Raw genomic sequence first — 14,988 nt, 5'->3', positions numbered from 1 at the left:
TGGTTTTCTTCTTCATCCTTATCTTCATCAATATCAACATTCACCAGTTCAGGAACATTGTTACTAGTGCTCAGTTGACTAACAACTGGTTCCCAGAAGGTTTCAACCGATTCATTTACAACTTGCTCACTGTCAGTTTTCTCAGTCTTCTCAAAGGATTCATCAACTCTTACATTGATGCTTTCCATAATTCTCTGAGTCCTATTGTTGTAGCACTTGAAAGCTTTACTCTTGGTGGAATATCCTAGAAATATTCCTTCATCACATTTAGCTTCAAATTTGCCCTGATGTTCACTCCTCTTGATGTAACATTTTCTACCAAAGACCTTAAAATAGTTTACCACGGGGGTCTTACCAGTCCAATATTCATAAGGAGTTTTGTCCTTGCCCTTTTTGATGAGTACTCAGTTCATAGTGTAAACTGCAGTGCTCACCGCTTCTCTCCAAAACATGTGAGAAACCTTTCCTTGGATCAACATAGTTCTAGCTGCTTCAACCACAGTCTAGTTATTCCTCTTTGCTAGGCCATTCTGCTGTGGAGTTCGGGGGGCAAACAGTTGTCTCTTGATGCCAAATTCTTCACAGTACTTGTTGAATTCACTGGAAGTGAATTCCCCTCCTTGATCAGTTCTGAGACACTTGATCCTTTTACCGCTTTCCTTTTCCACTAATGCTCTAAAAGCTTTGAATTTCCCAAAAGCTTCAGACTTGTCTTTCAAGATTGTGACCCACATCATTCTTGAGTAGTCATCAGTGAGAATCATGAAGTACCTATCACCCTGCACACTTCTAGTTTTCATAGGACCACATAAATTAGTATGCACAAGATCAAGAAAGTTGTCAGTAGTGAAGGATTTACCTTTAAAATTTGAGGAAGACATTTTCCCCAATTGACATTCTCTACACAAGGTATTATCTAGTTTGCTCAGCACCGGCAACCCTCTAACTGCTTTGATCTTACTAGCCTTCACAATGTTGTCAAAGTTCACATGGAAAAATCTCCTATTCCATATCCGGCTATCATCAAGCTTAGCCATAAGACATGTACTTATATTAGCATTTAGATGAGATAGGTTACCTTTAGTCTGCATATCGGTGGCTACCAATTTACCATCTTTACCTTTGATTCTGCAAACTCCATTCTTGAATTGTAGAGTGAGTCCACTGTCATTTAACTGGGCAACACTTAGAAGGTTGTGTCTGAGACCATCAACCCAATACACATTGTCAGCACTACTCTTTCCATTCAACGAGATGGACCCTCTGCCTTTGACCATGCATGGTGCATCATTGCCAAAGCGAACCACACCACCATCATACTCTTCTAATGATAGAAACTCGCTCCGGTCACCAGTCATATGGTGAGAGAAGCCACTGTCAATGATCCACTCATTGGAATCATCAAACCGGGAGACAAGAGCCTTCTTGTCTATCACATCTTCCTTTACAGCAACGAACACAATGTCTTCATTTTCTTCATCTTTTGATTCCTCATCCATGACACCTTCATCTACTGCCACAAAACAATTTCTTTGGTTTCCTCCTTTGAATTTCTTGAACCTTTCCGGTTTGTCCTTGTTGTCACTATTAGGATAGTTCATAGCAATATGTCCTATCCAGTTGTAGGAGAAACATTTCAAAGGTAGCTTACCTTTGTATTTACCAGTTCCTTTTGGGAATCTCCTGGCTAGAAGAGGTTCAAATTCCATCAGAAACTCTTCATCCTTCATTTCTCTATTCTGACTAGGTTCCCCACTAGTGCTAGCCTCTTTTCCTTTTCTGGATGGTATAGCAGAAGCTTTAAAAGTTGATTCTGACTTTTGAACACTACCATCAAAGCTAGTCAGCTCATAGGCTGTCAACTTGGCTATGATGGAGTCCAAGGATGCCTTAGACTTGTCTATTGATCTCAGCTCCTGAATAGCAGCAACCCTTATTGCATAGACCAGCAACGGGGATCTCAGGACTTTACTTACCATAGTGGAATCTTCTATTTTGCCACCTGCACTCTTTATTTCTCCAACAACTATTTTGATTCTTATTCCATACTGTTGAATGGTCTCTCCTTCAACCATCCTCATGTCTTCAAACTTTCCTCCCATGCTCATCACCACCATAGATATTTTCAAGAGTATCCCATACTTCTTTGGGATTTGCCTTGTCCTGAACATCAATAAACTCAATGTCAGATAGACTACTGATGAGGGCTTCCATGACTTGCCCATTTTCTTGTATCTCTCTCTTTTGGTCATCGGTGAGAGTACCAGTAGGAACAACATATACATTTTCAACATAGCTCCAGTGTTGAACACCCATGCTTTTGATGAATATCTTCATCTTGTCTTTCCATATACCAAAGTTTTCCCTGTTGAACTTTGGACCATCCCTCTTCATCATTTGGCTAGGATCTTTTCCTCAAGCGGTTAAGCTTACAACACAGAGGACCTGGAGTGCTCTGATACCAATTGATAACTCAATGATGAACCACTAGTACAAAACCAGTACTAAGAGGGGGGGTGAGTCAATACAGACACAAATATGCCCAAAACTGGTTTGATAGCAAACACTCACAATGACTGATAAACAGAGATACCGGTAAAATAGAGTGCAACTAGTAGCATCCAGTATAGCTCAATCAGTCATGAACCGGTCACTCACTAAGCTTATCTCTTAGCTCAATACCACATTATCATAATATTCACATGCATGAACTAGTAGACTTTAACTATCAAATCTTCACAACAGGGAGATCAATATGTTTTATAGACAGGCACAAAACATAGAACCTTCATGTGCATAATAGATCAAACAAAACATCACAAGACAAAAGCATTTCACATGACACACATATTTTTCACGTGGAAACCCAACTGGGAAAAACCATGGTGAGGATGAATACCCACAAGCTGCTTTTTGAACTCTTTAGAAGTCCGCTTTGTTAGGAGCCTTGTCTGGTTAAGAACATTACAATAGGTTCTGGTAGGAACCAATCCTGTTAGGGATCACTCGGTTAAGGGATACCCGGTTAAGGGTTAAACCCAGTAGGGTCACCTTGTTAGAGGATTTTAAGAACTCAATAGCTGAAAGGATCTCCTAAGCTTTTCTAGCTTCTCAGAACTCATTAGCTTCGAGTTACCCGGTTAAGGGATTTACAGCAAGCCGGTTAAGACCACCCGATTTAAGGGATTTTGAATCAATCCAGTTAAGGCTACCCTGTTAGGGGATTTTACAACTGTTGAAGTGGTTAGAGATCAATAGGTATTACAATGATCTGTTAACAACACTTAATACTAATACAGATCCGTTTAGGCTCCTCTTTTCCTTCTGCACATACACTTTGTAGGTATCTCTTCTCTCCTATGGTCTAGCAAGAATCTTGTATCACTTTCATTGGATACACACACACAAATTTTTGCCAACAACTCTAGATAGAAACCTAACATCGACCTTATAGGGAACATACAGGTCAGTAGCAAAAACCTTAAACCCTAAACCTATTAGGTTGAGCAATTCAAACGGTTCAATCCTGACCATTAAAACATACTGCATTAAATGCACCAGTCTTGAGTCGATCTCAAGACATTCTCCATCGTCCATTATCCACCATTTTCATGGCGGCTGATAACCCATCACGCATTATCACCATTTGACAGACTTCGCACATTCCTGAGGTAGATAGGAATAGTCTTCTTCATGCAAGATCATTCACGTGCACAGAGCTTACGTGGAAACACGATTTATCCTCCATCATACTACTAACTCATCACACAAAGATCACCGATTGAGTCACACAGACTTGAGATACTTCAACCAGAAACCCCGAAATGGAAGCTGCCTTACAAACGGGTAGTCATACAGTGCTTCCATGTGTCGGTTCCCATAACTGCATGTCGGTTCACTTTGAACAAATGTGCCACTTCACTTTGGCATATACTGGTTCACACAAATGCCGGTACCTCTTTCTTCACTTAACTCATGTGCCGGTTCACACTATGTCTCATATTGACATCAATGACAACCTACAATATCATTATGTCTTCATGCCAGTTTATATAAGGCTTATGCCACTTCACATAATGCTCATGTTGATTCACATAATGCCAACAAAGCACACAATTAATTCTTTAATCATCAAATGTCACATGGCAAAATCAATTACTCAATATTAATTAAATATTTATTTAATTAATTAAATCATTCCAAGTAAATCATTTTAAACAATTATCTTATTTATTTTATTAAATATCCTAGCATATAATTAAATAAATCAATTCGCCATTAAATCATCAAAAAGAGGAATTAATTTAATTAAATAAATAAATTTGCCATCAAATCTTCAAAAAAGGAAACAAATCAAGAAAGAGGAATTGGAAATTATGAGCACAAAACTTCAAAAATGGAAATAAATCAAAAAATGAATTAATTGACAAAAAAGAATTAAAAATTTGAGAAAAGAAATCAATTGGAGATAATCTTGAAAAAAATAAATTAAAAATTGATAGATAATCTCAAAGAAAGCAATTAAAACAATTAAATATTAAAATTGAATGAAATAGAGAATAAATCAGTTTTTTTCTTGATTTTAATCTTATTTTTAGTTCAACTTCCTTTAAAACTGAGAAAAGCATCCAGTCACATCAATTCACCTGGATTGTGCTTCCTCTTGGAAAATCTTGACCACTCATCATCAGTTGATCTTAGCCGTTGGTTTCTTTTTGAATTTTCTATAAATTCAGGTTCATCTCTCATTCAAAAAGAGGCTAGAGAATACATTGTTATTATACTATTTTTTCTCTAGGTTCATTGATATATTGCATACATATTTAGATCATTTATCTCATTTATTGCTTAAATCTTGTTAGATTAATCTTGCATCCATCTAGCATTCATCATGTTCATATAGATAAAATCCTTCATCTTGATGTTGTCTAGTAACTGGTATTGCTTATAATCTGAGAGCAATCATATACTCGTATCTTTTAGAAGACAATAGGTTGATTTGTTATGGTTTATTATTCATTGATTATATCTGATTAATCATGCATGTAATGACTTGATTGAAGTGTTGTGCTTACAGATACAGGTCCACTTTTCACACACACATTTCTGGTGCCCACCGTGGGGCTCGAACCCACAACTACAAGATTTCTAATATTTCTTAAACAAATTTAATGTTTGGTTTTTATAACTAATAAACATGTGTTAAATTTGCAGATAAAAATCTTTCTTTTTGTTTGTTCTTCTATGACAGTAAAAAATGTCTCGGTTTGGAGAGTATAAATTTTTATTGAACTGTTGGATCTCAACCAATTTGTGATATGTTTTTTAAAATTAAGTTTTCTACAGGGTCACTGAAGGGAGTTTCTTAAAGAGTTTTTGTTTGAAAGTTATTATTGATAGAGTGCAGGACTGTCATTTTACTTATTCTTCTATGACAGTCAAAAATGGTCTTGGTTGGGAGAGCATAACGTTTTATTGAACCATTTGATCTAACCCAAATTTTAATATGTTTTGTAAAACCAAGTTTTCCACATTTTCATTGAAGCGATCTTCCAAATTATTTCTGGTTCAAAAGTTATAAATGAGAGAATGCAGTATTATCAAAACTGTCATAACTAGGATAGTCATAAAAAATGGAAATTCTTGTTAGATTAGTTTAATTTACAGTTTGCATGATAGAATTTTCTTTTGATGATTTTTTTTAATATTATTTTGGTAACTAATTTTGGGCTTTTAATTTTTGCAGGACGCTTGTCAAAGAATCTATCAATCAAACATACGCTTGCCAAAGAATCAAGAAGAAAATGATTGCTGACATATTGGTTTTGCAGGTTGCCTAAGGAGAATCGACTAAACATTGTGTATTCATTTAGTATTTTCTTAGGCACTTAAATTGCTATTTGGTTAAAGAACAAATCTGTCTTTTATGTTTTCAGAAAAATCTAAGAGGTAGGAGAGTATGCTCTTGTCTTTTATAAACAATCAGAAATCTAGACCCTCGAAGCTTTTTTCTAAGTTTTGAGATTTGTGTACCTTTAGCGGACCTGTCACAGTGGGAAAAAGTAATCACCCTATGAGAATGACCCAAGTGAGTATAGCTAGACCTAAGCATTCCAACTCACTATAATAAATAGGCCTCTGGTGATTAAAGTCTCAGAGGATGGGATTATTTGAGTTTTCTCTTTGAGATCTCTCATATCGAGCATTTTGTAGGGCCTCGCAGTCTCAATCACATTTACGTGACTACATCTTGTTTTGGTACCTTGTTGGGCTATAGGCCTCAATCATGTTTGCATGACTTCAAGGGGTAATTTCAAATGGAATTCCTGACTAAGAACTATAAGATAGAAGCTACCTGATTCACCTCCAAAAGGCTGATAATCTTTGTGCAAGAGAGATAGTAACTCTCCCAAGACACTTGCCATATCATGCCCCCATTAGCATTTGGAGTCGGCTAATACGGCATTGAGAATCCATTGCATGAGACTCAGTGGCCGTATTCTGATTAGCTATTGGGTGTGTACCTAAGTCAGCAAGCAAAGGTTTTCTTCTCTAAGCCAACTTCCATAGGGTTAGCATGTTGTGATTGAATTATTATATATCTTGCGTGTTTTCTATGTTTTCATCCCTAAAAGAAACTCTTGATTATATTGGCTACATTGCTCACTCTCAAGATGTTGGTATTCCTCATAAATCCTATATTTCTCCAATTAAATCCAAATACATGCCTTCTCCTTCACACCTTCCATCCATTCTAGGTCCCTCTACCCCTCCATCCCTTATGCGGGATCAACAAAGGCACACATCTTTGAGTACCTTCCATCCATCTAATAGACCTCCATATCATTCCAATCTATCCATGCATCTCCCTCCAAGAAATTTGGATGCCAAGCATAAAAGTCATAAATCAAGCAATCCACATGTATTCAAGGATCAACATGTCCCATCTAATCGACATGTCAAAACAAAGCAAAATATGATCCAAAAAGGAAAAGAAAAATACAAAATGCCACAAAGGCCAACAAAGAAAGAAGAAAAGTCAAAAGTCATATGGGTTCCTAAGGCACTTGTACAAGTAATGTACTCTAAGGAACTACAAAAGCATGAAAAATCAAAAACCATGTGGATCCCTAAGAGGTTGCTTGAAGCACAACAATCTAAAGAAAAATCAAATTTGGCATCCAAAATTGTTGTTCCTCCATCCAAACCTTCTGAGTCTATTCCTCCATCACCTCCTTCATCCATTTTGGGTTCTTATGCCCCAAAATATGTAACCTTTCCTCCATCCAAATCTCAAAATCTAAGATTCACTTCTCCTCCATATGTCCACCATCCCTCAAGGCGTGTGCCAATGTTGATCTTTCCAGCATTTCCATCTAGCCATACACAATTCTTCCAACATTCCATCCATTATCCAACACCTCTTTTTCACCCTTCCATCCCTCTTATCAAATCCTTTGCATAGATCCCTGGCCTAGTTTCATTTCATTATCTTGCCAACATCTTTGAGCATACCTTCATAGCCATGGTCTATTGCAACTCATATTCTAAGGGTAACATCCAAAGTAGGGAGACGTTGGGGCCCTTCTTCCATTCCCTGTCATGCCTCCATTATCTTCCAAAAAAACCAAAAAATATTTTTAAAAATGATGAAAAAAAATAAATAAATAAAAATAAAAAGTAAAGAGAAATAATTTCGTCCACGAGTGAAAACCACTTCTTGTGGCGCCTTGAGAAAGTACCATGATGAAAACTTGGCAAATAGGCGTCATGCATAATCCATTATCTTTTTGTGCTTTACACTGGGGGCAAGTTCCATCCATGTACATCCATTTATTATCTTTCATCCTCCATTATCCCTCATCCTCTCTATCTACGTTCATATCCCTTTTCTAGCTTTGATCTTGACAAGGTTAAGGATCTTTGCAGGTTTTGTGTGTCCTATCTATTTCACTTGATCCACACCCTTTAGCTCCTCTCCATTTCCTGCTTACATCCTTCATTACTCCCTTTTGATCTTGCTTATCATATCTGCCTCCTGTCCAAATCTATCCCTTGATCTTGATCAATACTATGGTCAAAATGCAAAAACATGCTTTCCACAAACCTCTTGACATGGCCACTTCTTTGGACCATATGGCTTCGTTACGCTATATCCTTGCTTCGTTGTACTATATCCTTGCTTTACATTGCTATATCAGGTTCATGTGCTTGGATTAACATTGTGAGATAGTCCTTGAAAGCATCCACCATCATTCACTTATCCATTCACTCACTCAAAATCCCTTTTGCCTTGCTAGACACTAGGGGAAAACATTAAAAAATCAAAAAAATCATAAAATATCCTGAAACAAAATCCTAAAAATCAGAAAAAGTCCAGAAAAATCCTAAAAATCAGAAAAAGTCCTTAAAAAAATCCTAAAAATTAGAAAAAGTCCTGAAGAAATCATAAAAATCAGAAAAAGTCCTGAAGAAATTTAAAGAAAAAAAGAAAAACAAAAAAAAAAAGGAAAAAAAGAGAGAAAATGCCCTGGTAAAAACCTAGTAAACAGGCACCTTGGTTAAAAAAAAAAAATATGAATTTCTGCCAAGCAGGTGAAAACCTGGTAAACAGCCGCCTCTTGTACTCAAGCACTCCATCTATCAACACAACATTGGCATTCTCACTTTCATGCATCTTTGCTTTCTCTTGTACATATTTCAGTCACTTTTGTAACATCCTAGTTCGTTAGAACCCTCATGGCTTGAAACCGATCATTGTCCTAGTTATAGGTAATTGACAAGAGCACATTACATGTCCTAAGAAGTATCAACCAAGTCAACCTTATGTCAGTGAAACCTGGTCGTCCACTCCAAGTCAGTTACCTGTCTCTTGACTACTGAAGAGTTTTATCACTGAGTTAACAAGCAAAACAACATAATAGAAAACAATCACTAATTTGTTTGAGATATGCATGAAATTTTTCTTTGTGTGTTGTCTTTTATATTGGTTTTTGATTATTATCCCTCTGAGTAACTTGAGGAAGTCTATCTTGACTAAGAGGAGCAAGGATTGGGGGCATAATATTTTCTTGTTTTCTGCTTGAAGGAATGATTCCAATGATCTGGAAACATCTAAATTAGTCGAGTGTCTGTGATAAGAGCCTTCACATCAAGGTGGAATCGCCTCACATACCTCGACTCCGCTTATTTGAATGCTACAGGGAGGTTCCCATCATTTCTTTATTTGTTTTGAGGGAATTTCTTCATTGTGCAATCCACATCCATGCGTAATCTATCCAAGGATATGAACAAGAAAAAAGGGTTATCGCGAACAAGTGTGAGATTTTGCCAAGATCGAGGGCACAATGAAAAGTATAAAAATAGAGACAAAAGAATGACAAGAACAAACTATATTCTCATCAATATGAAAATGATCAACTGGATTCTCCAATACAATGAATATAGGCCTTCTTATATAGGCAAGGCCATATGGATATACGAGCACACAATCATGACATGTGGCTCAATGAAAAACAAGGGTAGGTAAGAAATACTAGGGGTAGGTAGGAGAAATAATATAATATTCCACAAGAGGTGGATGACCCACCGAATGTGGAGTGTAACAACAAAACAAGACCACAAAAGGTGGAATTTCTCCTACAAGCTCTATCCCTATGTGCACACTTCCCTAAGTGTCTCAAATCCAAACTACGAAGAGATGCATTATCCTAAGTTAACTTAAGTAAAGTGTAATAATATCCATAATGAATATTTATTTACACCAACACCCCCCCTTAAGTGCAACTTAGGGGAATGAAGACTCAAGTCAATAATGCAAGATGGGTCCCAGCTACTAGGCCATGATAGGTACCCATGTACAATATGAAAATGCAAGAAAAACTATGCAAAGCAATCTCTCACAAACGAAGAAAGGGAGAAAACCCAGTGGGAAAAAAATCCCCCCTAAAAGAGAGATGAATGTACAAAAGACTCTCAAAGAAGATGGACAAAACCTCAAAGAGGAAAAAGTCCCCCCCATAAGAGAGGAAGGAGAAGTCAGCTGACCTCCCCTAATGACACATCCTGCACCCCCAAGAGAGCTCACAACTGCTAGAACTTACTCTTAGTGAAAGGTTTGGTGAATATGTCAGCAACCTACTCCGCTGTAGGACAATACTACAAATCAATGACCTGCTCCTGAATGAGCTCTCGGATATAGTGCATATGAATCTCGATGTGTTTGGTCTGTTGGTGCTGGACCGGGTTCTTCGAGATTGCAATAGCACTCTGATTGTCGCAATGTAGAACTGTCGGTCATGGAGTGGTGAACCCAAACTCTATGAGAATCTGCTGGAGCCAAATGGTCTCAGTCGCTGCGTTAACAATACCTCGATACTCAGCCTCAATCGAAGAGAGAGCAATAGCATGTTGTTTCTTGCTCTGCCAACAAATGGGGCCTGAACCAAGGTGAAAACTGTAACCGGAAATAGACTTACGATCATCAAGATCGCCAGCCCAATCGGAGTCTGTGTAACCAACCAAGCGAAGTCCTATGCCTGCTGCATAGTGAATCCCATAGTGATGTGTACCCTGGATGTAATGAAGGATGCGTTTGGTGGATTTCCAATGAAGCTCATGTGGTTCCTGCATGAAGCAGGAAACCATGCCAACTGCAAATGAAATATCAGGGGCATGTATGGGTCAAGTAGATGAGACTACCCACAAGCTGACGATACAAAGTGGCATCAACTAGTGGAGAAGAACAATGAGCCTCAAGCTTGACTCTGAAAAGAAAGGGAGTCGATGCAAGCTTACAATCAATGATATGAAAGTGTGCAAGTAGATCAAGAGCATACTTGGGCTGCAATAGTGTAATCTTGGAAGGTGACTGTGAAATCTCTATCCTGAGAAAGTAGTGCAAAAGACCCAAGTTAGTCATAGCAAATCTGTCATGCAAAGCAGATTTGACCCTGCTAATGATGGATGTGGTACTCCCTGTAATGACCAAATCATCAACATAGAGCACAAGGATCAAGTGAGAGTCATCCTGTCGCAAAATATAGACATTCGGTTCGGAATGACACCTAGTGAACCCTGCTAAGAGAAGAAAGGAATCCATCTTGGCATACCAAGCCCTAGGGGCTTGCTTAAGGCCATAGAGAGATTTCCTTAGTCTGCAAACTAAGGAAGTATCATGGATGAAACCCTGTGGCTGCTCCATATAAATATCCTCATCAAGGTCACCATGAAGAAAAGCACTCTTCACATCCATCTGATGTACAACCTAACCATGAGATGTCGCAATAGCAAGTGTCAAGCAAATGGAGTTCATCTTGGCTACAGGTGCAAAGGTCTTAGTATAGTCAACACCTGCAACCTAAGAGAAACCTTTCGCAACAAGCCGAGCCTTATACTTATCCACACTACCATCCGTAGCATACTTAGTCTAATAGATCCACTTACATCGAACCATCTTTCTCCCCTTAGGGAGATGGACTAAATCCCATGTGTTGTTCCTCATCAAGGAACTGTACTCTTCCTCCATAGCTTGGTCCCACTCAGGAACCCCTGATGCTTCCCAAAATGTCTATGGATTGGAAGCAGTAGCAATGAATGCATGTGGAAGATCCTAATGTTGTGATCGAGTTCTCCGTGTATCTGAAGGATCCTCAACAAGAGAACCTGCAGACTCAAGTGTCTGTCAAGCCCAACGAGGTCTAGGTGGAGGTGGAGAACGAGGCTCCTCAACTGCAAGTGGACCCTACGGAGGTGTAACCCTGCGAGTCAGAGTTCAAGGAGTCTCATCATCTAAATCACTAGCATCACTATCCACAATGGAGGAAGGTGGAGGAGGTAGAGAGGCTAAGCTAGGAGAGCTTTCCTCAAAGTGAATACTCCTATCAATGAACACCTCATGTGTCTCAGGATCCATCAATCTATATGCCTTAACACCCTCAGGATATCCAACAAATATGCAAGGCTGACTCTGAGGTTCCAATGCCATGCATTTCTGTGGAGGTATGCAAGCCCATGCTGGACACCCAAAGACTCTGAAATGTCTAACAATCAGTTTCCTACCAGCCCAAGCCTCAAAAGGAGTAAAGCCTCAAAATCCTCAAGTCTCTTGTTCACATATTCCCTTCCATTATCTGTACGAAGAATCTTGACCACTTTCCCGGATTGCTTCTCCACACAAGTCTTGAAGTCCTAAAATCTGTCAAATACTTCACTCTTATGAATAAGAAAGTAGACCCAAGTGAAGCGGGAGTAGTCATCAATGAAGGTGAGGACATAGCGAGCCTTACTAAATGAAGGTGCTGGAAATGGACCTGCTATATAGTTGTGAACAAGTTGAAGAACTTCCAAAGCTCTCCAAGCTTTCCCCTTATCAAAATTTTCCTCGGGATGCTTGTCATGGAACACCCTAAACATACACCCTCTGAAAAACTGATTCGAGGTAGACCTATGACCATGTCTTTAGTGCTGAGTTGCTGAAGATAGCTATAGTTGAGGTGACCAAACCGCTCATGCCATAGCTTACTTTCTGAATTTGAATGAGTAAGCAAGGCCCTAGAAGGTGAACTTGGCACAAAGTGGGAGAATGAATAAAGCCTTGAGTTGTCATTGACTTGTCCCATTGCTACCAAGGCATCATCATCAAGTTCCTTTACCATAACTGAATCTAGTGTAAACTCAACCTTTTTCCCATTCCCATAGTGAGTGATTTGGTAGATAGAGAGAAGGTTGGTAGACAAGTTAGGAACCTAAAGAACATTCTCAAATGTTCCATCATCCATGTCAATTGAACCTTTGCCTTCAACCTCTACTTGTGTATCATCACCTATGTAAATGTGAGGTACCTTAGATGGCTCCAATGAAGAAAACTGCTCCCTTGTAGAACCCATGTGATATGAGGCACCTGAGTCAAGTATCCACTGCTCTGAAGAACTTGTTGTAGCCACACATGCTTGCCCTTTTCCCTTAGACTGTGAGGAAGAGGAAGGAGATGAATCCTTCTTTGTGTAGGTAGATGGCAAGTGGATGTTGTTTTTCTTAAGAAGATTAGTTAACTCATCAACTTGCTTTGTGTGGCATTGATGCTCATCATGACCATACTTCTTGCAATATGCACAAGTTGGCTTATCCTTCTTAGATGGTGTCCCCTTCTTGGAAGAGGATGAAAAATCTCCTTGTGATGGAGAGGATGATTGTCCTTTTTCCTGGTGTGGCCATGACTTAGATTGCTTCTTCTTCTTGTTGGAATCTTTGCCTTGACTTCCTTGATTCCCTTGATTAGCCACCAAAGCCTTGGACTTTGAAGACTTGAGAAACCCCATGTTCAACAACTTAGATTGTTCCAATATCAACATTTCTGTGAAAGCATCAAATGAAGACATAACATAGGAACTCCCCACTGTCAAATGATGAGTTTGGAAGCTAGACATAAATGTTGCATATTCTGGTGCAAGCTTGTCCAACAAGTTGAATATCAACTGAGCATCCTTTTTGTCAATTCTACAATCCTTAAGCTTTGCTCTTAACTCATTTGCTTTGGTGACATAATCTTGGATTGTATCAAAACTCTTGGGATCCAAGTTGGTGAGCTCATTGTCAATCTTATAACCTCTGATTTCATCAACTTGATCATACAATTTCTGAAACATATCCCAAGCATCTTTGATTGTAGTACACTTTTCAATATGAAAGATGAGGTCATCTGATACATACTTGTGCAAAGTTCCAAGAGCCATGCAATTCTTAGTGAGCCATTCTAATTGAGCATTAGGATTAGCCTTAGGATCAAGTGGTGTTGCTATTTTTCCATCTATGTAATGTGTGAGACCTTTTTCCATTAATTTGCTCCATACTTTAATTTTCTATGATGCATAATTATGTGGAGTTAAAGGTGGAAATTTATGAGGACTCATTGCAACAAAAATTAAAGAGCACAAGGAAAGAGAGGCACAATCACACAAGACACCCCCCCAAATTCACTCAATCAAAGAACCCCCCCAAAAGTGATGATTTGGCACTTTATACTTAGTGCATGTACAATGGGCCACTTGCAAAAAATGGCAAAGTGGACTTCTGATTTCAATTTTACAACTGTCTCAATAAGGTCAAAAGAGACTCAAACTAATAATGCAAGAGATCTAAACTAAGATCCAAGCAATTTACAAGTACCAAATAGGCCAAATAAGCCCAATATCTGAAAGTACAATTTATACTAAAAATATTTGAAATATTATCATAGATTGTGAAAGTAGATGAAAAAACATGCACTTTCAAAAAAAATGGCACCTGAAAAGGACGTCGTATGAGCTCAAACGAGGCCTTTGAAGTTGCAGAATTGAGGATTGGATAGGTACAGCTGAGAGAATCTGAAAATGTTGAAAACTCTATGCACCAAAACCATAAAATAACCACACCACTGCAAAGAGCATGAAAAATTAGCCCAAATCAAAAAAAATTGCACCCAAAAAGGAGCAAAATTGAGCAAGTTATGGGGCTCCAAAGTTGACCCAAAAATCCAAACTGCTCAACGAAGAGGGGTCTAAAAATTTCCAAAGAAAATGGTGACTAGGCGCCAACTGAGCAGAAGGTATGGATCCCAAAAATAATTTTCAAATTTTTATTTTTTTTTTCAAAAAAAAATTTCAAACTGGAAAATAATTTTCAGAAAAAAATAATTTTTTTTTTTTGAAAAAAATAATTTTTTTTTTTTGAAAAAAATAATTTTTTTTTTTTGAAAAAAATCCGAAAATTCCTTACCGTACCACACAAATTGGGCAGAAAATTTCCTCCACACCCGAAATTTTGTTTTGCCAAAATAGGTCGAATTTATACTCGATTTTTATGAAAACAACCTCCCGGACGCAATGGTGAGGTTGAAAACACTCTAATATGCCTCCAAAAAATGCAATCCCTCAGATCCGAAAATAGAAGTCTTCCACAATGTCTCCAAAAACCAATCAATGAAGCCCCAATAGCTCTGATACCATGTGA

Source organism: Cryptomeria japonica, chromosome 6 (assembly GCF_030272615.1).
Source record: "Cryptomeria japonica chromosome 6, Sugi_1.0, whole genome shotgun sequence".
Classification (NCBI taxonomy): Eukaryota; Viridiplantae; Streptophyta; class Pinopsida; order Cupressales; family Cupressaceae; genus Cryptomeria; species Cryptomeria japonica.
The sequence above is the reverse complement of the archived record's forward strand: the minus strand, read 5'-3'. Positions refer to the sequence as shown.